This window comes from Triturus cristatus, chromosome 8 (assembly GCF_964204655.1).
Source record: "Triturus cristatus chromosome 8, aTriCri1.1, whole genome shotgun sequence".
Taxonomy (NCBI): Eukaryota; Metazoa; Chordata; class Amphibia; order Caudata; family Salamandridae; genus Triturus; species Triturus cristatus.
In genome coordinates this window covers 531864482-531887398 of record NC_140591.1, presented here as the reverse complement: position 1 = coordinate 531887398, position 22917 = coordinate 531864482, and positions in this window count along the sequence as shown.

The following is a 22917-nucleotide window of genomic DNA, read 5'->3' as shown; positions in this document are numbered from 1 at the left end:
AGCTGCAGATTCATGGAGAAAAGCACGTTTCTGGTTGTGCGGCGCACACTCACCTTCAAAGGTAATTCCCCCGTGTGGGCGTCCTTACAAGTGGCAACTATTGGATTATGTTATGCGGCCTCGCCAGGTCGCGAGGACGAACCGCTGCTGTAAAGGCGGATCTTTGGCGTTCAGAAAGGCTGGGCGCCGTCAAAGAACGGAGGGTTCCACAGTGAGTGTTTCACTGGCAACATTACCAGCTCTGGTGTTTTTACCCACCCACTGGGGTTTTATTGACATTGAGAGGGGAACACTGCAGCATCCACAGTGATTGAATGTTAGTGTTAAACACCACGAATACCAGAAGGCACTGGGACTGCTAACTATGGCATTAGTATACGCCCACTGGGGCGGACTTAATAAAGCCACAACAGGTGAATAACATGTAGCTGCTGTGTTTTCTTTGTCTAGCTCGTGAACAAGGATTGTGTGTCTGAAACGCGTAGAGCTGCAGATTCATGGAGAAAAGCACGTTTCTGGTTGTGCGGCGCACACTCACCTTCAAAGGTTATTCCCCCGTGTGGGCGTCCTTACAAGTGGCAACTATTGGATTATGTTATGCGGCCTCGCCAGGTCGCGAGGACGAACCGCTGCTGTAAAGGCGGATCTTTGGCGTTCAGAAAGGCTGGGCGCCGTCAAAGAACGGAGGGTTCCACAGTGAGTGTTTCACTGGCAACATTACCAGCTCTGGTGTTTTTACCCACCCACTGGGGTTTTATTGACATTGAGAGGGGAACACTGCAGCATCCACAGTGATTGAATGTTAGTGTTAAACACCACGAATACCAGAAGGCACTGGGACTGCTAACTATGGCATTAGTATACGCCCACTGGGGCGGACTTAATAAAGCCACAACAGGTGAATAACATGTAGCTGCTGTGTTTTCTTTGTCTAGCTCGTGAACAAGGACTGTGTGTCTGAAACGCGTAGAGCTGCAGATTCATGGAGAAAAGCACGTTTCTGGTTGTGCGGCGCACACTCACCTTCAAAGGTTATTCCCCCGTGTGGGCGTCCTTACAAGTGGCAACTATTGGATTATATATATATATATATATATATATATATATATATATATATATATATATATATATATATATTATCTACTGGGGGTCACCAGTAGATAGTTATAGTTACAACCTAGTTTCCATAGGAAATCTCAAAATTCTATTTTGAATAACTTTGGCGCCGGTTGACGAATCTTCGCGAAATTTTCAAATCTAATGGGGAGCTCCGTTCAACTCCTACCCTGAAAGTCTCGGGGTGATTCGTCAAGCGGGGGCCGAGAAAAAGGGGGGTCCCAAAACGCGTTTTCCCCATGCATTTTTCCATAGGACCTTTAGTCGCAGCTACAGCCCGAACGGCTGAACAGAATTACGTGAAATTTGGCAGAGAGGTAGCCATAAGGTCAAGGAAGTGCCTTTTGCAGGTCTGGTGTAAATCAGTTCAGTATTTCCTGAGAAAAGAGCATTTAAAAGCATATCAATATCTATACGCGCGCAACGTGCGCGCACCGTGCGCGCACCCTGCCGTGCACGAGCGCAATTCTGATTGGTTGTTAGATGTCAGTAAACATTCGAATCGGTCGAAACCAGGAAGTCTCGGCCACCATTTTGTCTCTCGCAGTCTGAGGGGGTGAAAAAAAAAGGTGGAGAACATGGAAAGGGGGCAGAGTGGACAGTTCCTGACCCCCTAGCCTTGGTCAGGGGGTCACAGAAGGACCCCCAAGGGCGAAAAAAACAATTTTCATTTTTTTTTAAATCGCGAGGTGCGCGCACGGTGCGCACACGGTGAACCATGCACCGTGCGCCCACAGCGCGCGCGCGGTGAAAAACCTGAAAAAAAATAATTAATAAATACATAACTTAGCATTTAAAAAACCGTACAACTTCACTGAAAAAACCATAGGTTTCACACACATTATAGTTATGAATTAGCATTTAAAAAACCTTGCAAATTCACTTAAAAAACCATAGGTTTCACACATGTTATAGTTAGCTGGACATTTCACTCGTAAAAAACCAATGAAATTCCCCCGTTATAGTTAGTGCAGGCAACTATAACTCACGCGACCGCAATCCTCTGCTGATGACGTCAGATATTACATCACTGATGACATATGTGTCTTTATGAAAAATAAATATTTGTAATATATGTATAGCTAAAGATTAATGGAAGAAGACATGGGTAAATAAGTGTTTAAATACAGTGATGTAATATCTGACGTCACCAGCAGAGGATTGCGGTCGCGTGAGTTATAGTTGACGGCACTAACTATAACGGGGGAATTTCATTGGTTTTTTACGAGTGAAATGTCCAGCTAACTATAACGTGTGAAACCTATGGTTTTTTAAGTGAATATATATATATATATAGAACACAGATTCCTCTGAGATCAATGTGAGTCTAACATTCAAAAACAGAAACAGATGATAGATCTTCTTATTCATTCGTTTTTATTCTTGTTCCGTCAGAAGTCAAAGTTCACAAAAATAACACACAAAGTGCCAACACGTGTTTCGCGCCAACTGCGCTTCTTCAGGGCTGTCACATAAACAAAAAATAATAGTATACTTTAGAACTCATAAGGACATACTTTTTCATTTACAAACTACACACATTTTGAAAAAAATCAATATTCAAATAAAAAGGAACTCCATCTTTGTATTATTCATATATACATACTTGTTTGTATACAAATTACACATACATTGTATAGATCAATATATTCAAATTAAATTAATGAGGAACTCCATCATTATACATTTTAACAGTACCCCGTAACTCAATACAGAAAGGAGTTGGAAAAAGGAGTGAAAAGAGAAAGAAAGAGAAAAGTGATAATAGGGTAATTCAGTAGTTCGGGGGATTCATGGAGGACTGGCCTAAGCTCGAAATTTTAAAAATATGAGTATTTAATGGCTATGTGATCAAATAATCGGTTTAATGTACGAAAAAATTGTACCTTTTTATTCCTTATGTAATCTCTGTTAGAGTGGCTCCAATGTTGTTCCAAATTATATCAGGCTTCCTATTTTAAAACCAGTTTTCTAACGGATAAATCTATTATTTAATATAATGTTCAATGATTTGTCTGATTAGACCCACGTTTATTTATGCCAAATTAAAATAAAATAATCTCACCTTATTTATGTTCAAATTCCACTAATCAATATTAGTCAATTAGAATCCGGTCAAATTGAAGATTTATATATTTAGCGCTCCATGATAAGATCTAAAAAACAATAATTTAAAGCAAACTTTTAGATCACCCTGGACTTGCAGATATAATTCCAAATAAAACAATACCTAGCATCTAAAATTGGGATTCGAACTCCTAACGCTGTAAACACATGAGTATACATCTTCTGACCAGGTGAGCAATCATGTTATTTGTAAGCAATATGTGTAATTAGAAAGATAGGTTATTTGAATTTATTTCCCTGGACTCGCAAATATAATTCCTGTGTTACAAAAGTAATACCAAGCTGTCTACTGGGTTCCACTCTACTATCAATGTTCACTACGGACCATCTATGCACAATTAATACGATGTTATGAGTGCAGTGTTCATCTAGATAGAACAACACTGCAAATAATGAAGATAGTACTGAAAGTAGATCACCATAGGTCAAATACCTTTCTATTTACTATCAGATAAGTTCTGAGAGTAGCAAGCAAAAGTACAGCTTCATCTAAGCAAGCAATATTTAAATCCCCACAGTTAGATTCAAATGCGCGTATGCATGGATTCCTTCTTACCGCTCATTCGATTAGCATCCAGAACTCGATCCGTCTGTTCAGCAAGTGAACCAAACGGTGTTACCCTACTTCTATTTATACTCCTCCTCTAATTGGTAGATAGGAAAAACGGCGGGAAAATATTTAAAGTGCCACCTCACTTCAATACATTATCAGGATTGCCGGTAAATACGTAAAATAATTTTAATTGTAAAACATTAATCAGTCGAACCCATATATGCCTTGTTTTTATCAATACAAAATATATGGTAACATAATATTTATAAGAAAAATAAAATAAAATAAAACAATATCTAGCATCTAAAATTGGAATTCGAACTCCTAACGCTGTAAACACATAAGTATACATCTTCTGACCAGGTGAGCTATCATGTTATTTGTAAGCAAGATGTGTAATTAGAAGGATAGGTTTTTTGAATTTATTACCAATATTTGTTACTCAATGATTAGAGTAAGAAATGCACATGGTGGCTACCCAATCTATATATTTTAAATGTAAAGAATAAGGATATCTATTCTCCATTTGTACCATTATATCAACACTCGATCCATCTATATGTTTATTTGTAAATAAAATTTATATCAAAAGTTTATGTTTTTTTGACTCTTCGAGGTGGACTCGAACCCCCGTATTGCTAGATGCGATAGTATGGGGTTTTAGTTAAGTGAGCTATCTCATAGGTTGACTTCATATTAAATTGATAACATATTAAACATTAGATCATACAACACAATTCTTGAAAAGAAGTAAAAAAGTAAAAGAAGTAAAAGAAGTAAAAGACCGGGTTATAATTCCAATATAATCAAGTTTTGAGATCACCATCAAAGAGGAATACCTCAATATTGTTCGTTCATCTAACACATTAATTATTGATGCACAAGAGGTACGGGATCAATAAACAGTTTATAAATCAAAATCAAAAAAGTTATATGTGAAAAAGATTTAATCACGGGACATTTAAAGTCCATATTATATCAGAAGGGTATAAATCTCTCTATCAATGTTAAGACCAAACTTAACCGCTTGTAGTTTATTAATCCAAAACGTTTCCCTGGATCTCAGTTTCGGTTCTAAATCACCTCCTCTCCGATCAATAGTGACTTGCTCAATTCCCATTAACTCAATATTGTTCAGTTCATTTCGTCTATGCTTTTCTTTAAAATGAACTGCCATCGGATATTTTGGGTCACAATTTTTAATTGCTCTCAAATGTTCCATCCATCTTGTTTTAAGCTTTCTCGTTGACGAACCTACATATATCTGTTTACATACACAAGTCATAACATATACGCAATAGCTTGTATTGCAATTTATAAAGGATTTGATTTTAATGTTTTTTTTGTTAGTAAAGTCATTGAAGGTTGTCTTTTTATTTATGACATGTTTACAACAGATACACTGACTGCATCTGTATGAACCTGGTGTTGGTTGACTAATTCGTGACCATTGATCATGATCAGTGTTTTGTACAGGATATGATCTCGTATCACTAGGACTAAGAATGCTCCTTAGTGTGGGGGCTTTTTTATACACCATATTAGGTTTGACCCCCAAAAATTCAGAGATATCTTTATCGATCGTTAGTACTTCCCAATGTTTACAGAGTGATCTAAATACTCTATTGTTGCCATCACTATAAGTCGTGATATACCTGCTCACTTCTTTCTTGTCCATTTCTAGTCTAGGTCTGTGATATAGTAATGTGTCTCTTTTTACTTTACCTGCTTTGTTTCTAGCTCGATCTACAATCTTTTTCTCATATCCTCTTTTGAGGAATCTTTCAGTAACATCTTTACTGATGTTCAGATATTCTCTCTCATTGCTACAGTTTCTTTTGGCTCTTAAAAATTCCCCATATATATATATATACAATATATCGTGTGATCAAGTCCCCTGTGAGGGACGAAGCACGTCATGGCTGCTGCACTATTTTGGGAGTTTGAATAAACTACAGCTGATGAGCCACGGTGGTCCACGCTCTTTCTTTCTGCCCCGTGAAGACTTGCTTAATGGGAAGGAGTCTATTTGGATATATATATATATATATATATATACAAGTAAACCTCTACTCCACCCAGACAAGAGCATGTACACACAGAATGCTAGGTATAGAGGCATTTATTACTCCATAGGGCCTCCTCCGACCCGGCAGAGAGACGCATTTTGACTGTCTTAGCAGCCTTCCTCAGTATATATATACAAGATGGCCCAGACTTCACTGGCTCTGCTGTGGCAGTTTCGTATGTTTTCCAAGGTATTGGAAGCTCTTGGCCCACCACAGATATCGGGAAGATATTAACCTCATGCTGGGTGGTGTGCACTCTCACTGCTGCCCACGCCGCAAGGAATCCTGGTCTCTGGGGTTGAAGCGGTTAGGGGACCCGAGTAGGCGCTTTGTTTGGAACTATCAAGCAGGAAAATGGTTTTAAATTGCACGCATCACTCCCTGCACCCCCGCACAACCACTGGGCATCAATCTCACCCCCGCACCATCTACCTGGATCCACAACAAAAGGATTCTGGGTTCTGTAGTTCACTTCAACTAATGTGAACTAGCACAGGTGAGCGGACAATTAGGGGGCGGAGCAGGCTTGGATTAAGAACAAAAAGGAGGCAGGACTTCCCATCAGTTTGCTGCAAACCTCCTGGACACTTGGGCGCTGAAGAAGGCTGATGATATGCCGAAATGCATTCACCAATGACCAATAAAGTGCTTCCTAAGGTGAATCCCCTGTGTGGCCTCTGCTCTCTCCAAAGAAGGAGTTTGGTGTATATGTGGTTGCGTCAGCCAGAGAAACGAAACAGAGGCCCCCGCCTCTCAAGATGGCCCAGACTTCACTGGCTCTGCTGTGGCAGTTTCGTATGTTTTCCAAGGTATTGGATGCTCTGGGCCCACCACGGAAATCGGGAATAGATAATGCGGTTGTGAGGTTATTAACCTCATGCTGGGTGGTGTGCACTCTCACTGCTGCCCCCGCCGCAAGGAATCCTGGTCTCAGGGCTTGAAGCTGTTAGGGGACCCAAGGAGGCACTTTGTTTGGAACTACCAAGCAGGAAAATGGTTTTAAATTGCACGTATCACTCCCTGCACCCCCACACAACCACTGGGCATCAATCTCACCCCCGCACCATCTACCTGGATCCACATCAAAAGGATTCTGTGTTCTGTAGTTCACTTCAACTAACGTGAACTCGCACAGATGAGCGGACAATTAGGGGGCGAAGCGTGCTTGGATTAAGAACAAAAAGGACGTAGGACTTAACATCAGTTTGCTGCAAACCTCCTGGACACTTGGGCGCTGAAGGAGGCTGATGATATGCCGAAATGCATTCGCCAATGACCAATAAAGTGCCTCCTAAGGTGAATACCCTGTGTGGCCTCTGCTCTCTCGAAAGAAGGAGTTTGGTGTATATGTCGTTGCGTCAGCCAGAGACTCGAAACAGAGGATCCCGCCTCACAAGATGGCCCAGGCTTCACTGGCTCTGCTGTGGCAGTTTCGTATGTTTTCCAAGGTATTGGATGCTCTGGGCCCACCACGGATATCGGGAAGAGATAAGGTGGTTGTGAGGTTATTAACCTCATGCTGGGCGGTGTGCACTCTCACTGCTGCCCCTGCCACAAGGAATCCTGGTCTTTGGGGTTGAAGCGGTTAGGGGACCCGAGGAGGCACTTTGTTTGGAACTATCAAGCAGGAAAATGGTTTTAAATTACACGCATCACTCCCTGCACCCCCGCACAACCACTGGGCGTCAATCCCACCCCCGCACCATCTACCTGGATCCACAACAAAAGGATTCTGGGTTCTGTAGTTCACTTAAACTAACGTGAACTAGCACAGGTGAGCGGACAATTAGGGGGCGGACCGGGCTCGGATTAAGAACAAAAAGGAGGCAGGACTTACCATCAGTTTGCTGCAAACCTCCTGGACACTTGTGCACTGAAGGAGGCTGATGTAATGCCGAAATGCATTCGCCAATGACCAATAAAGTGCTTCCTAAGGTGAATCCCCTGTGTAGCCTCTGCTCTCTCGAAAGAAGGAGTTTGGTGCATATGTCGTTACGTCAGCCAGAGACGTGAAACATAGGCCCCCGCCTCACAAGATGGCCCAGTCTTCACTGGCTCTGTTGTGGCAGTTTCGTATGTTTTCCAAGGTATTGGAGGCTCTGGGCCCACCACGGATATCGGGAAGAGATAATGCGGTTGTGAGGTTATTAACCTCATGCTGGGCGGTGTGCACTCTCACTGCTGCCCCCGCCACAAGGAATCCTGGTCTCTGGGGTTGAAGCGGTTAGGGGAACCGAGGAGGCGCTTTGTTTGGAACTATCAAGCAGGAAAATGGTTTTAAATTGCACGCATCACTCCCTGCACCCCCGCACAACCACTGGGCATCAATCTCACCCCCGCACCATCTACCTGGATCCACAACAAAAGGATTCTGGGTTCTGTAGTTCTCTTCAAGTCACGTGAACTAGCACAGGTGAGCGGACAATTAGGGGGCGGAGCGGGCTTGGATTAAGAACGGAAAGGAGGCAGGACTTACCATCAGTTTGCTGCAAACCTCCTGGACACTTGGGGGCTGAAGAAGGCTGATGATATGCCGAAATGCATTCGCCAATGACCAATAAAGGGCTTCCTAAGGTGAATCCCCTGTGTGGCCTCTGCTCTCTCGAAAGAAGGAGTTTGGTGTATATATATATATATATATATATTACCTACTGGTGGTCGCCAGTAGGTAGTTATAGTTAGGACCTATTTTCCATAGGAAATCCGCAATATTCTATTCCCAATAAGTCTGGCGCCGGTTGACGAATCCTCGCGAAATTTTTCCAAACTTTTGGCCAGCTCCGCTCCGCTCCTACCCTGAAAGTTTCGTGGTGCTTCGTCAAGCGAGGGCCGAGAAAAAAGCGGGGTCCCAAAACACATTTTCTCCATGCAATTTCCTATAGGATCTGTTGTCGCAGATACAGCCCGAACCGCTGAACGGAATGACACCAAATTTAGCAAAGAGGTAGTCCTCAGTTCAGACTCATGCCTTTTGCATAAATGGTGTGAATCCGTTCAGTAGTTCCTGAGAAAATTAGAATTAAAAGTACATAAATATCTATGGCCGGGGAGGATCCGCGGACCCTACCCGCACCGTAAGCACACCTTCCCCGAACCGAGCGCGCACCCTCCTGATCGCATGAAGAATGCTAATTGGCTGTCAAGTGTCTGTCTACATTCGAAACCAGGAACTGTTGGCGGCCATTTTCTGCCTCGGTAGAAGCGAGGCTGAAGAAGCAAGGGGAATAAGTGTGTAAAACATATAAAGGGGGCAGAGTGGAAATACTCTGACCCTCTAGAGGTGCTTAGGGGGTACCATTTTTTTTTTTTTTTAAACGGCGGTGTGCGCACACGGTGCGCGCATCCTATCGCGTTGGGTGCACGGATTCTCTTGCGTTGGGTGCGCGGATCCATGTTTTTTTTTTTTTAAAAAGACAAGAAATCATTGGTTGTATGACTACTTTCTACACTGAAAGGTAGGGTGTATATTTCTGTTTTTTAAAGGTATGATTCTTATTGGTTGACAAAAACAGATTGTAAAGAACATTATATATGATAAGCTGATATGTTGAAAAGTCAAGCACACGTCCTGTCTTGTTTAGCAACATTGTGTGCTGAACTTGTGACCTGTGTGCTCAGTGCAGTGTTCCATGAGCTGTTTCTATGGTAACAGGTAGAAGGCAGATTGGGGGAAGGGTTGAAATGTATTTCAGTTGGAAAGGGTTGAAATGTTTAACCAATAGAAATGTGTGTTTGCTTTTGAGTTTATGTGTGAAGGATTGTGATTTGATGTTTACATGTATATGTGTGGAAAATGAAAGGGAAACTTTTCCATTCTTTGTTTTTGCTGAGAGGCATACAGTGCAGAGATTCTGTAAAAGAACATATGGTGAGTGACTGATATACTTTTTAATGTACAAAACAACTTGAAAGGTGAGTTATTTAATTGTGAGGGGATGTATGTAGACTATTTTCATTTTAATCAGACTAATGTATTTCTCCTGCTAAAGTGTAGGGAGTACTTTTTTTCTCTACAATTTTATTGACAGTGTGTGTGCATGTAGAAACCATTCTGTGATAAGCATTTATGTTTTTCATGTGTTTGTAGACAGATAACTGTGCTGTTTTTATATTTGGTAGAATTAGAAACCAGTCATTGTTTATGAATTTGTGAAATGAGTTAAATTATGCATCTGTGAGTCTGTGTGCATTTGGGAACCACTGTGAGAGAAGTATATGGGAATATTGTGTATTTGCTGACAGATAACTGTTTTAAAACCTGTCTTGTTGTCAAGTTTTAGTAGCATTAGAAGGCAGTTTTTGCTTATGCTTTGATTAAATGAGTCAGCCTTTGACACAAAAGTGCAGTCCTGAAATATGTAGATTGTGTGCAGTTCCCTTACCATTTGCACTGTAGTGAATGAGAGAAGTATGTGGTAATATCGTGTATTTGCTGACAGATAACTGTTTTAAAACCTGTCTTGTTGTCAAGTTTTAGTAGCATTAGAAGGCAGTTTTTGCTTATGCTTTGATTAAATGAGTCAGGCTTTGACACAAAAGTGCAGTCCTGAAATATGTAGATTGTGTGCAGTTCCATTTCCACTTGCACTGTAGTGAATGAGTTTTGGTAAACTCCTAGGGATAGTGGTGCTTGGCTAGAAACACACTGTGAGTTAGTGTGTATTTGGGAACCACTGTGAGAGAAGCATTTGGTAACATCGTGTATTTTCTGACAGATAACTTTTTTAAAACCTGTCATGTTGTCAAGTTTTAGTAGAATTAGAAGCCATTTTTTGATTATGCTTTTATTAAATGAGTAAGGCTTTGACAGAAAGATGCAGTCCTGAAATATGTAGATTGTGTGCAGTTCCCTTATCAGTTCCACAGTAGTGAATGATTTTTGGTAAAGTGCTAGGTATAGTGGTTGTTGTCTAGAATCACACTGTGAGTCTGTGTGCATTTGGGAACCACTGTGAGAGAAGCATTTGGTAACATCGTGTATTTTCTGACAGATAACTTTTTTAAAACCTGTCATGTTGTCAAGTTTTAGTAGCATTAGAAGCCAGTCTTTGCTTATGCGTTGATTATATGAGTCATGATTTGACACTAATGTGCTGTACTTAAATATGTAGATTGTGTGCAGTACCATTACCTCTTCTAGACTAGTGAATGAGTTTTGGTAAACTGCTAGGGATAGTGTTGCTTGTCTAAAATCACACTGTGAGTCTGTGTACATTTGGGTAAGGATTGTGAGAGAAGCATTTGGTAACATAGTGTATTTGATGACAGATAACTGTTTTAAAATTGGTCATGTGGTCAAGTTTTAGTAGGTTTAGAAGCTATTCTTTGCTTATGCATTGATAAAATGAGTCAGGGTTTGACACTAAAGTGCAGTACCATGTACTATTCTCTTCACTATGCCAGAACTGAAAATAGTTCCCCAGGCACTAAGCTAGCAGTAGTCTGATGATTTAGTCAGTTTCCAAGTACTCATGTTGTGAACAATACATTACCATATAGATTGTTTGAAATGTCTATGTAGTATGCATGCAGTCTTCTAACATACTATACACTTGTCTTTCACATTTTCAAGTCACTGGTCAGTATCCATACACTTCCAGGAAACACCCTGTAACTCCCTTTGCAGTCATCTAGTGACCCATTCAGCATTATTTACTAATCCATTCACTGTGCCAAAACCCAAACACTTATAAACTCACCAAGATACTATCTTTGAAGTACTCTAATCATTCAGTCAGTGCCTAAGTATTCATGCACTGAGCCAGGCCTTAGCATATGGACTGCTTCAAACCCCTATCCACTATGTATGCAGTCTTCTAACCACCTAGACACTTGTCTTTCACACTTACAATTCCCTAGTCAGTATCCATATAGTCCAGCAAACATCCTGTCACTCCCTTTGCACTCCTCTAGTGACCCATTCAGTACCAAGTACTAATCCATTCCCTGTGCGAAAAGCCTACCACTTATAAATTCCCCTAGGCACTCTCCTTGCTATACTCTAATCATTCAGTCAGTACTCAAGTAGTCATGCAGTGAGCCAGGCCTTAGCACATGGACTGCTTTAAATGCCTATGCAGCATGGATGCAGTCCTCTAATCACCTACACAGTTGTCTTTCACACCTTCAATTCTCTAGTTAGTATTCATTCACTTCTAGCAAACACCCTGTCACTCACCCAGTGTGTCTCCGTATAGTACTGTAATAATTTAGTTAGTTAGAAAGTAGTCTTTTAGTGAGGTAGGCTTTAGGGCATGAACTGCTTCAAAGTAGTATGCACTATGCATGTAGTGTTTTAACCATCGTCACACTTGTGGGCTATAGTTTCTTAGTCAGTTTTTATATAAAATGTGTTTGTACAGTAATGGAATAGTATAAATTTGAAAGTTGTTAATATACATTTATTTGTAATTCTTTTTTACAGATACAGAACAGGAGTGTTTCTCATCTGTTTGCACTCTTCTCGTGCAAGATTTTTTGGATGAAGGGTCCTTAGGTCTTTCATCATACTTGCTGTGCCGCACGAGTATTTTTTGTTAGGATCCCCTCGTAACAGAACTCTTTTGCAAATCTTGCGCGTGACGAAGGTGGCATTGGTCTTTGTTTGCCCCTCGAGAAAAGTAGAACATTTCCACATCACTGAAGGAAAACGTTGTGGGCGTGGTGCATCCTCCAAAAATTCATCCATAGATTCGGTGAATATTTTAAAGTGACAACATTTACAGTTTTTGTAAGTTAAACTTATAAAATGTTGTTAGCTGTATGCATTTTATATATCTGTGATTTGTATCTTGTTTTTTTTGTTGAGAATAGCATGTTGGTTTTTTTTTAACATTTTTTGCCCGCTGTTAAGTGATGAGTACGATTGAAATCACTATTTTTAGTGAAATTTAATATATTCTGAGAACAGCAAAAAAGGCAAAAATATTACTTTGTGGAAATTATGCTGTGTTGTAAAAAATGTATTATTACATGTTATAATTTTTTTTCCTTTTCTTTTACAGATCCAAATTTTAAAATAAGCAATTTTTATGAATTTAGATTGGAATGAAAATGTAAACAAAAAATGTGTACCATTTTTTATTCCTATTACTGTGAAGGTAAGATTAACTAAGTCTCAATATGCAGAATGAGGAGGTCTGCAAGAAGCTACAAAGTTGAAACATGTTTCTAAAAACACTCTGTTTATACCTTTGTAGTTTTGAAATCTGACCATAATCAGATATCATGTGACCCGCTAAAAAAGAGATTTGAGGGGTTCATAATATTTCCTATTTTAGCTATTGAAGGACCGCAATTATTTCAAACTGGAAATATGTCCCTTTTTGTAACATAGTTATTGTGTAAGATATTCTTTCATATTTACAAAGAGAGGAAAAGGCACTCTGTGCACTTTTATACTCCATGTAAATACAACCTCATCATGCAGACCACTTTGTGTTGAAAGGGTGTTCTATAAGTGTTGTTGTGCATGATTGCACTTAATACTCATAGAAAAAGACACATGTCTAGATTTATCATAAATCATAAATCTCGATATGTGTGTGAATGGTGCACCATTCTAAAATTGGTGTAGGAAAGCACAACAAGGAGAATTGTTTTAATTTCTCCACATTTTTATATCTTCAATGCATGCTGAAATGTTCAGCATACATTGAAGGAGAAAAATGCATTTTCTCATTGTTTTTGTGCAGGAATGTGTGTCTTCGTGTAGAAACACAAACAGCACATGACACAGATCCCTTACACTATGGTGCAAGGGTGCCTTTGTCACCACATGGCTGCAGTTTAAGTAGCCGTGCAGATAGAAGCATAGATTTGCAACATATTTATGTACATATTTTGCATCCCTGTGCTTCGGAAGTACTACAGCACACTGCAGTTAAAGAGGTTACTGTGTGATGCTGTAGCACTTCCTCATAGTTCTGCACTTATACATTCACCATACGCTACTAATGCAATAATTCAGTCAATTACGTACTACACATACATTCATCGAAACTAACACTAACAAAGAAATGTAGCTCTTTTTTTAAAAAAAACAGGAAAGTTAGTTCTTACAAGAACTTTTTTTTTCTTCTTTCTTCTTTTATAATTTTTTTGGAGTTTTCTGAACAATTTTTTTTTTTTCATTTTTCTGCAAAAAAAACCAAGAAACAAAACAGGAGAAACCAAACAATGAACTTCAGGGAACAATAAAAAAAAACTAGCAAATGTGACTTTCTTGCCGGTGGCAGATCAGATTGATCGACTGCTCACCAAAAGTCGCATTGCACTTGGTGGATGCACTCTTGAGGTGCTCGGCTGCGATGAGGTGGATGGCGCAGGAGCAGGAGTGTTTCTCATCCGTCGGCACTCTTCTCGTGCAAGATTGTGGACTGTGTTTAATTACTTGCACGACTGACTAGGTGTGTCAGTACCTCAATGGATGATTGGCGGTCAGTGAGTGTCTATATAGGTGTATAAATGCATATGATAGTCTTATACGGAGTGACTGCAAGTATGAGTGACTGTACAGGTGAGTGAGTGGAGGTGTATGTAGACCTAAGAGTTAATGAGTGGGTATGTAGCTATTGGTATTGGAGTATCTATGGTTTTGAGAATGGACGTCTGAAATTTTGAGTTGGTGTATCAAAGGTTAAATTAGGGTGTGAGAAGATGCAGTAATTTATCACATGGATGATGTCATCAGTGATGTAATTTGAGATGTCATCAGTGATGTCATGAGTGATGTCACTGACCATGTCATGAGTGATGTAATATGTGACGTCATCAGCAGTGCATTGTGGGGGCGCGAGTTATAGTTAGCTAAACTAACTATAACAGGGGAATTTCTAGGGTTTTGTATGAGGGAAATGTCCAGCTAACTATAACACCCCTGAACCTATGGTTTTTTCAGTGAATTTCTAAGGTTTTTTAAATGGCAATTCCTAACTATAACGCCCCTGAAATTATTTTTTTCAGTGAATTTCTAAGGTTTTTTAAATGCTAATTCCTAACTATAACATGTCTGAAACCTATGGTTTTTTCAGTGAATTTCTAAGGTTTTTTAAATGCTAATTCCTAACTATAACATGTCTGAAACCTATGGTTTTTTTAGTGAATTTCAAAGGTTTTGTAAATGACAATTTTTAAATGTATTAATTGTTATATTTATTTTTTTGATACTGATTTACTACATTTTTTAAAACTATTTATTTTTAGATATTTTATTTTTTAAATTACTTTATAATTACATTACAAAATATACTTTCTCAGAATGGATTATTTTAGTTTAAATACTTTGCAAATAGGCAATAGACTTTTAAGTACAGTAGTTAAAGTTGTTGCAATGAGCAACACAATTTCAAACCCAATGCAACATTGAGCTCAATGGGAATTTCTAGTTAAATGCAATTAGTTACTTTATGGATTACTTTTCTAACCACAGGACTATATCCTAGATTCAGTCCTGGGACATCTCCTGTAAACAGTTGAGTAAAAGCGTTTTGGTTAAACTAATTATTTTTAAGGAATATTATTGTATTTTAAAAGTTGACACTTAGAAACTTTTCTGGTGAAAACCAGACAATGGATTCCTATGGAAGGAAATACAAGTTACTGGTAAGTACAGTTAGAATTACTTTTCAGGATCAGTACTGGGCTCAAAGATGCAGCACTGATGTCTCTCCTGATAACAGGTGAGTAAATCGGAATTCGTAGTTCGGCTGATTTTACTTCGGTCCAGTATATATAGAGACACTTCCCTACACGATCCCCTCCCTTCACCACTGTGCAAACACGCCCTGTGGCGCGTTTTAAGTGGTGGAAAGTATTCCTCCTCAATCCTGAGGGTCCCTAGAGTCCAACTAGCCCACTAGGTACATCCAGTAAGTTCCACAGAGCTGCTTTGCAGAGAGGTGTAAAAAGGGGCGTGGCCTCTGAACACCTGTCTGCAACGCAGCTCCCTGGCGCATACTGGAGATACCTGTTGGGCTATTTGGCCCTCAGGGACCCTCAGTATTGAAAGAGAATTAATTCCCCAACGTAAAACGAGCCACAGGGTGTGTTTGCACAGTGGTGAAGGAAGGGGGCGTGGCCTGAGGTGACATGTCTACAAACACACCCTGTGGCATGTTTGAAGTTAGAGAATTAATTCCTCCTCAATCCTGTGGGTCCCTGGGGGACAACTAGGTCACCAGGTACCTCCAGTATGCGCCAGGGGTCGGATTTGCAGAGAGTTGTTCAGAGGCCATGCTCCTTTTTACAACACTCTGCAAAGCAGCTCTGTGGTGCTTACTGGAGGTACCTGGTGGGCTAGTTGGCCCCCAGGGACCCTCAGGATTGACAAGGAATGAATTCCCCAACTTAAACCGTGCCACAGGATGTGTTTGCAAACATGTGAACTCAGGCCCCGCCCCCTCCCTTCACCACTGTGAAAACACGCCCCGTGGTGCATTTTGGGTTGGGGGATTAACTACCCTTGAATTCTGAGGGTCCCTGGGGTGCAACTAGCCCACCAGCTACCTCCAGTAAGCGCCACAGAGCTGCGTTGTAGAGAGGTGTAAAAAGGGGTGTGGCCTCAGACCATGTCTCTGCAACGCAGCCCCCTTTTGCATACTGGAGGTTTCTGGTGGGCTAGTTGGCCCCCAGAGCCCCCCAGTATTCAAGGGGGATTCGTTCCCCCTCTGCAAACGCACCAGGGGGCTCGTTTGCAGAGTGCTAGAAGAAGGGGGCGTGGCCTCCGGCGCAATGCTGGTCTTTTTCTTTTTTGTTGTTTAAGAATGGGGGCTGTGTGGCCCCCCTTCTTTTCCTAATATTTTGGCCCTGGGGACCCCATCCCCCAGGGCCTGCCCCCTAATTTTTTTTTTCAAATAAAAAATTCAGGAAGGGGGCCACGTGGCCCCCCTCCCAAGGCCATAATCAGCCCCAGGGACCCCATCCCCCGGGGCATGGACCTTTTAAAAAAAAAAAAATCATATAGGAGGTGGGCTGCCTTGCCCCCTCCTTAGGCTATAATCAGCCCAGGGACCCCATCCCCCGGGGATGGCCATTTTTTATTTTGGGGAGGGGGTGTGTGGCCCCCTCCCGGGCCCCTTGTAGCCCCGGGGACCCCATCCCCCAGGGCTGGCCCTCTCCATTGGGGACCGTGGGGGGGTCCCCAATCCCCCCATGGTCCCGTCGGCTCCCCGCCTCCTGTGGGAGCCGGCATTGCTTTTCCACATGGGGAGCTGCTAAGATGCAGCTCCCCCTGTGGAAAAGCAATTTGCTTTGCTATTTGGAAGAGCTTCCAAATAGCAAAGCAGTTGGCTATGATAGGGTGGGAGCCGCTAGGCTCCCGCCCTGCCATAGCAAACTACAGTGTCCCGGGGGTGGGCACACCGGGACACTGCAGGAGCCGGCCCTGGGGGGTGGCTATCCCCAGGGCCACAACAAGGCTCCAGGAGGGGGGGCCGCACAGCCCCCTCCCATCTTTTACAAAGCATGAGCCCCCCACACAGGGTAGTTATTTATTTTAAAAAAGCCCTGGGGTGGCGGTCCCTGGGGCTGCGGGGGGGCTGAGTGGCCCCCCCGCAATGTTAGTAAAGTCAAGCCCCGGGGCCCGGGGGGCCTTAAAGGTCTCCCACATTAAACTATTAAGCCCCGGGGGTGGCGGTCCCTGGGGCTGCTGGCAGGCTGTGTGCCCCCCGCAATTATTCATATTTTGCCCCGGGGGTGGTGGTCCCGGGGCAGTGTAGGGGGGATTGGGCCCCCCACACTTTATTTTTATCATGCCCCTGGGATTTGGGCCCCCGTGGGCTAATTAGCATTAAAGCGAGGGAGCCCACGCTTTGTTTGTTTTTGGATCGGCAGGATCCCAGGGGGCCAAGTAGTCCACCAGGAAACGCCAGTGTGCTCCAAGGGGCTGCGTTGCAGAGAGGTGTTCTGAGTCCACGCCCCTTTTTACACCTCTCTGCAATGCAGCTCTGTGGCGCTTAATGAAGGTAGCTGGTAGGCTAGTTGCACCCCTGGGACCCTCAGGATTCAAGGGTAGTTAATCCCCCAACTTAAAACGCTCAATAGGGTGCGTTTGCACAGTGGTGAAGGGATGGGGCGGGCCTGAGGTGACATGTGTGCAAACACGCCTTAAGGCGTGTTTTAAGTTGAGGAATTAATTCCTCTTTAATCCTGAGGGTCCCTGGGGGCCAACTAGCCCACCAGGTACCTCCAATATGCACCACGGAGCTGCGTTGCAGAGTGTTGTAAAAAGGGGCGTGGCCTCTGAAGAGCTCTCTGCAACGCAGCTCTGTGGCGCTTACTGGAGGTTCCTAGTGGGCTAGTTGGACCCTAGGGACCCTCAGGATTCAAGGGGACTTAATCTATCAACTTAGAACGGCCACATGGCATGTTTACACAGTGGTGAAGGGAGGGGACGGGCCCTGAGGTGCTGTGTGTAGACACGCCCTGTGGCGCATTTTAAGTTGGGGAAATATTTCCCCTTCAATCCTGAATGACCCTGGGGGCCAACTAGCCCACCAGGTGCTTCCAGTAAGCGCCACTGCGCTGCGTTGCAGAGAAGTGGAGCAGGCCATGCCCCTTTTTACACCTCTCTGCAATGGCGCTTACTGGACGTACCTAGTGGGCTAATTTGCCCCTAGGGACCCTCAGGATTCAAGGGGACTTAATCTCCCAACTTAAAACGGCCACAGGGTGAGTTTACACAGTGGGGAAGGGAGGGGGCGGGGCCTGAGGTGACGTGTGCAAACACGCCCTATGGCATGTTTTAAGTTGGGGAAATAATTCCCCTTCAATCCTGAGGGCCCCTGGGGGCTAAATTGCCCACCAGGTGCTTCCAGTATGCGCCACTGCGCTGCGATGCAGAGAGGTGGTCCAGGCCGTGTCACTTTTTACACCTCTTTGCAAAGCAGCTCTGTGACGCTTACTGGAGGTACATGGGGGCATATTATGTATGTATGTATGTATGTATGGCATACTTGTATAGCGCAGACTGTCACCCGAAGGGTATCCTGGCGCTTCAGACAAATTATACCAACTGACGAGATTTAATCAGACCTAGGAAAGAGAAATGTTTTGAGTTCCCTCTTAAAAGAAAGAAAGTCTCCGGAGCTTCTTAGCGACAAGGGAAGAGTGTTCCATTGTTTGGCGGCCACAAATCCAAAAGCTCGCCCACCCATCCGAGCTCTCATTACCTTAGGGATTACCACAAAATGTGCTGAGAGCGACCGAAGGGAACGAGTGGGTACATACCACTGGAACAGTTCTTGCAACGGAACCGGTCCTTGTCCATGTAGTCCTCTGAACACTAAGCAAAGTGCTTTAAAGATAACTCGTTGTGGGACAGGTAGCCAATGGAGATCGGCTAGTGCCCTAGAGGACGAGTCAGAGCGGCGCCGGGACAAGGCCAATTTGGCTGCCATATTCTGCACACGTTGCAATTTAGCCACCAAATTAGCTGGGGCTCCCAGAAGCAGTGCGTTGCAGTAGTCCAACCTACTCAGTATGGTGCAGCGCACTACTTCTGGCCGAACACGGGTCGGCAGCAACGGCAAGATCTTCCACAGCATACGGAGCAGCATCATACAAGTGGCTACAGTTTTATTTACAAAAAGGTCCAGTTGAAGATTGGGCCCAAGCACTACACCCAGATTCCTGGCAGAGGCTGCTGCCAAAGGAGCATCTAAAAAAGAGGCGGGCCAAAAGTCAGGAGGCAGCGGCCGGGGGACCCGATCCAACGAGCAGTGTAATACCTCTGTTTTTGAGCCGTTAAACTGCAGAGAGTTCTGCCTCAACCATTCCGCAGTAGACGCCATGCACTGATGGAAGGTCTCCAAAGGCACCGCACCTTTGCCCTCGATGGAAAAGATGAGCTGTGTATCATCGGCATAGTTAATAACCGAGATACCAAATGATTTAATCAGACTCACTAGAGGGCAGAGGTAGAGGTTGAACAAAATGGGGCTGATGGCGGACCCCTGCGGAACACCCTGCTTAACTGCTTTGATCTCCGACTGGAAAGGTGGCAGGGCCACTACCTGCTGCCTATCACCCAGATAGGAAACCAGCCAGTCACGAGCCGAGCCCTTCACCCCTACATCCTCAAGTCTTCTGACCAGGATGTCGTGGTTGACCGTATCGAATGCGGCCGACATGTCGAGCAGCACTAAAAAGGCTGCTCGACCAGTGTCGGCCCGCGAACGAAGATCGTCTAGGGCGGTCACCAGGGCAGACTCCGTGCCGTGTGCAGGTCTGAAGCCAAATTGAGACATGTCCAGGCAGAGATTGGTCTCCAAAAAACTGGATAAGTGCCTAGTAACCAGTTTCTCCAGAATCTTAATGGGAAAAGGGAGCAGCGATATAGGTCTATAATTCGCTGGGCAGGTGGGGTCCAAGGTCTCCTTCTTCAGTAAAGGTGAGACAACTGCCAATTTCCAACACTCCGGGACACGTGCCAAGGAAAGGGACTGACAGCAAATAGCATGCAACGGAGGAAAAAGCTCCGCCTGGAATACTTTCCAGTATTTATGTGGCAGTGGGTCGAACGGGGAGCCGGAGGATACACTATTAGCCACCGAGCAGAATTCCTCGAGGGATGGAAGGGGAAAACTATCCATCAAAACCTGTTTGCCAGCTACCCTTTCCCTCACTGTGGCAGTCACTGATAAGGGGCCCTGTGCAGGTTGAGTAACAGGTGTAGTCGTTAAAGCAAGCTTATTTAGGATCAGGGCGATCTTATCCTCAAAAGCCTGCGCCAGAGAAGTACACAGAGCTTGGGAGGCAGGGATATCATTGGCAGCCGAGGCTGGTCGGGCAAGGTCCCCAACAATCTTAAACAAGGCCTGCGTTTTGTTCGATGCATTTACAAGTGAATCCTCCAGAAATCGTGCTTTTGCGGCTTTGATGTGTATTTTATAGGTCGATAAGGCCTTTTTGAAGAGAGCTTTCTCAGGATCTAAATAATTTTTTCTCCATGCTCGCTCCGCACGTCTACAGCCGAGCTTCAGTTGTAATAGCTCAGCGGTAAACCAGGGCATGGCAATCCTAGATCTATCTCTAATTTTGCGTAGAGGGGCCAGCCCATCTAGGGAATTAATGATTTTTCGGCTGAGGCACTCATAGCTTGCATCCACACTATCTCCTAAGGAAATATCACCACTCAACAAGGATGGTAGGCAAGGTTGTTTAAGCAGCTTTGACCACTGTCTACCCATTCTAGTCCTAGTGCCGCTACCTCCACTCCCAGTTGTTGCCGTAGGGAGTACCACGGAGAAGAGGACCAAAGCATGATCCGTCCAGCATTGGGGGAGGATGTCACGAACTGCCACCTGGCCAGAATCTGCAAAGATCAAGTCGAGGGTATTACCCTTGGAGTGAGTCTGTGAGTGAACCAGCTGCTGCAGGTGGATATCACTGCAGGCCTGAACCAGCTCCGAGAGAGCAGACCTTGTAGGGCCATCAGGACAAAGATTAAAGTCTCCTAAAATCAGAGTCCTGGCATGGGTGTTAGAGAGCTCGAAGATGGTATCAATTAGCTCAGGTACTGCTGATAAAGTACTGGCAGGGGGCCGATAGCACAGCAGCCCAGAATAGAGGGTACCTCCGTGCCCTTTAATGGAGAAGGCCAGGGTCTCACAGCCCACGATGTTCTTGGTATCGAGCAATGAGATATCGAGCGATTCCCTAAATATAAGACCCACACCCCCTCCTCTAGCTCCCTCCCGCGGGTTGTGTCTGATCTTGTAACCCGGAGGGCAGGCCAACCCTAACTCCACCATGCAGTCAGCTCTGGTCCATGTTTCTGTCATAAACAGAATGTCGACCTTACAAGACTCTATGAGAAATACTATTTCCATATGATGCTTGTTCAGTGATCTAACGTTCAGCAGACCGCACAGTAAAGGCTGTACATATTGCTCAGTAGCAGGTGGCTGATGGTGCAATTCAAGGTTGCATTGTAACAGCATATCTCTGGTGTATATTTTCCGGGCATTTGACGGTGAAACTGGGAGCCCGGCTCCCGGCACGACCTGTGCGCGAACGGGCGCAAACGGGCTTACCTCTGGCGCACCTCCGGCGCGCCGCCGTCGCGCTCGCTGCGCGCCAACGCTGCGCGCTGGTACACACATCGCTTATATACAGTGGCTAGCGGTCCGCGCGGGAGTCCTGCGAGGACACACCTCTATCCCCACCAAAGATGGCACCCGAAGGCAGTCTGATCCAGTAGACCTCACCTAAGATGGCGGCCGGAACGCCGCGACCGCGTCCCAGATAGTCCCCCGATTCTGGCTAGATCCCGCAAAGTGCAGGTGAGTTGTCCAATTTAAGATGCAAGTATGACCTGACTATTCCCTGTAATGATAGGCCCCAGAAAGTACAAAGCGCGAGTTTGCAGAATTTAAAAACGGCGAGTTGCAATATTTAAAACAGCATAAGGAATGAGCCTGCAGCATCAGCTACGCGTTAGCGCTGTGGTATATGTCTACCTGAAGGCACAGGAAGGCACCTTAAATATCCTGATCAATGCGCGGGAGTCCTGCGAGGACACACCTCTATCCCCACCAAAGATGGCACCCGAAGGCAGTCTGATCCAGTAGACCTCACCTAAGATGGCGGCCGGAACGCCGCGACCGCGTCCCAGATAGTCCCCCGATTCTGGCTAGATCCCGCAAAGTGCAGGTGAGTTGTCCAATTTAAGATGCAAGTATGACCTGACTATTCCCTGTAATGATAGGCCCCAGAAAGTACAAAGCGCGAGTTTGCAGAATTTAAAAACGGCGAGTTGCAATATTTAAAACAGCATAAGGAATGAGCCTGCAGCATCAGCTACGCGTTAGCGCTGTGGTATATTATCAAGCACGGCGTTAACATTATCGCCGCTTTAGCGGTAGAAAACTGCAGCTGAAGCCGCGATAATGGGATTGATAATATGCCGTTGAGTATTCCCATAGAAGCCCATGGTGACACCAGAACATGGGCTTCTATGGGAATTCTTAAGAGCATATTATCAAGCCCATTATCGCCGCTTTAGTTTAAATGTTAACCCAAGAGGTTAACATTTAAAAAATGATCAGCAGT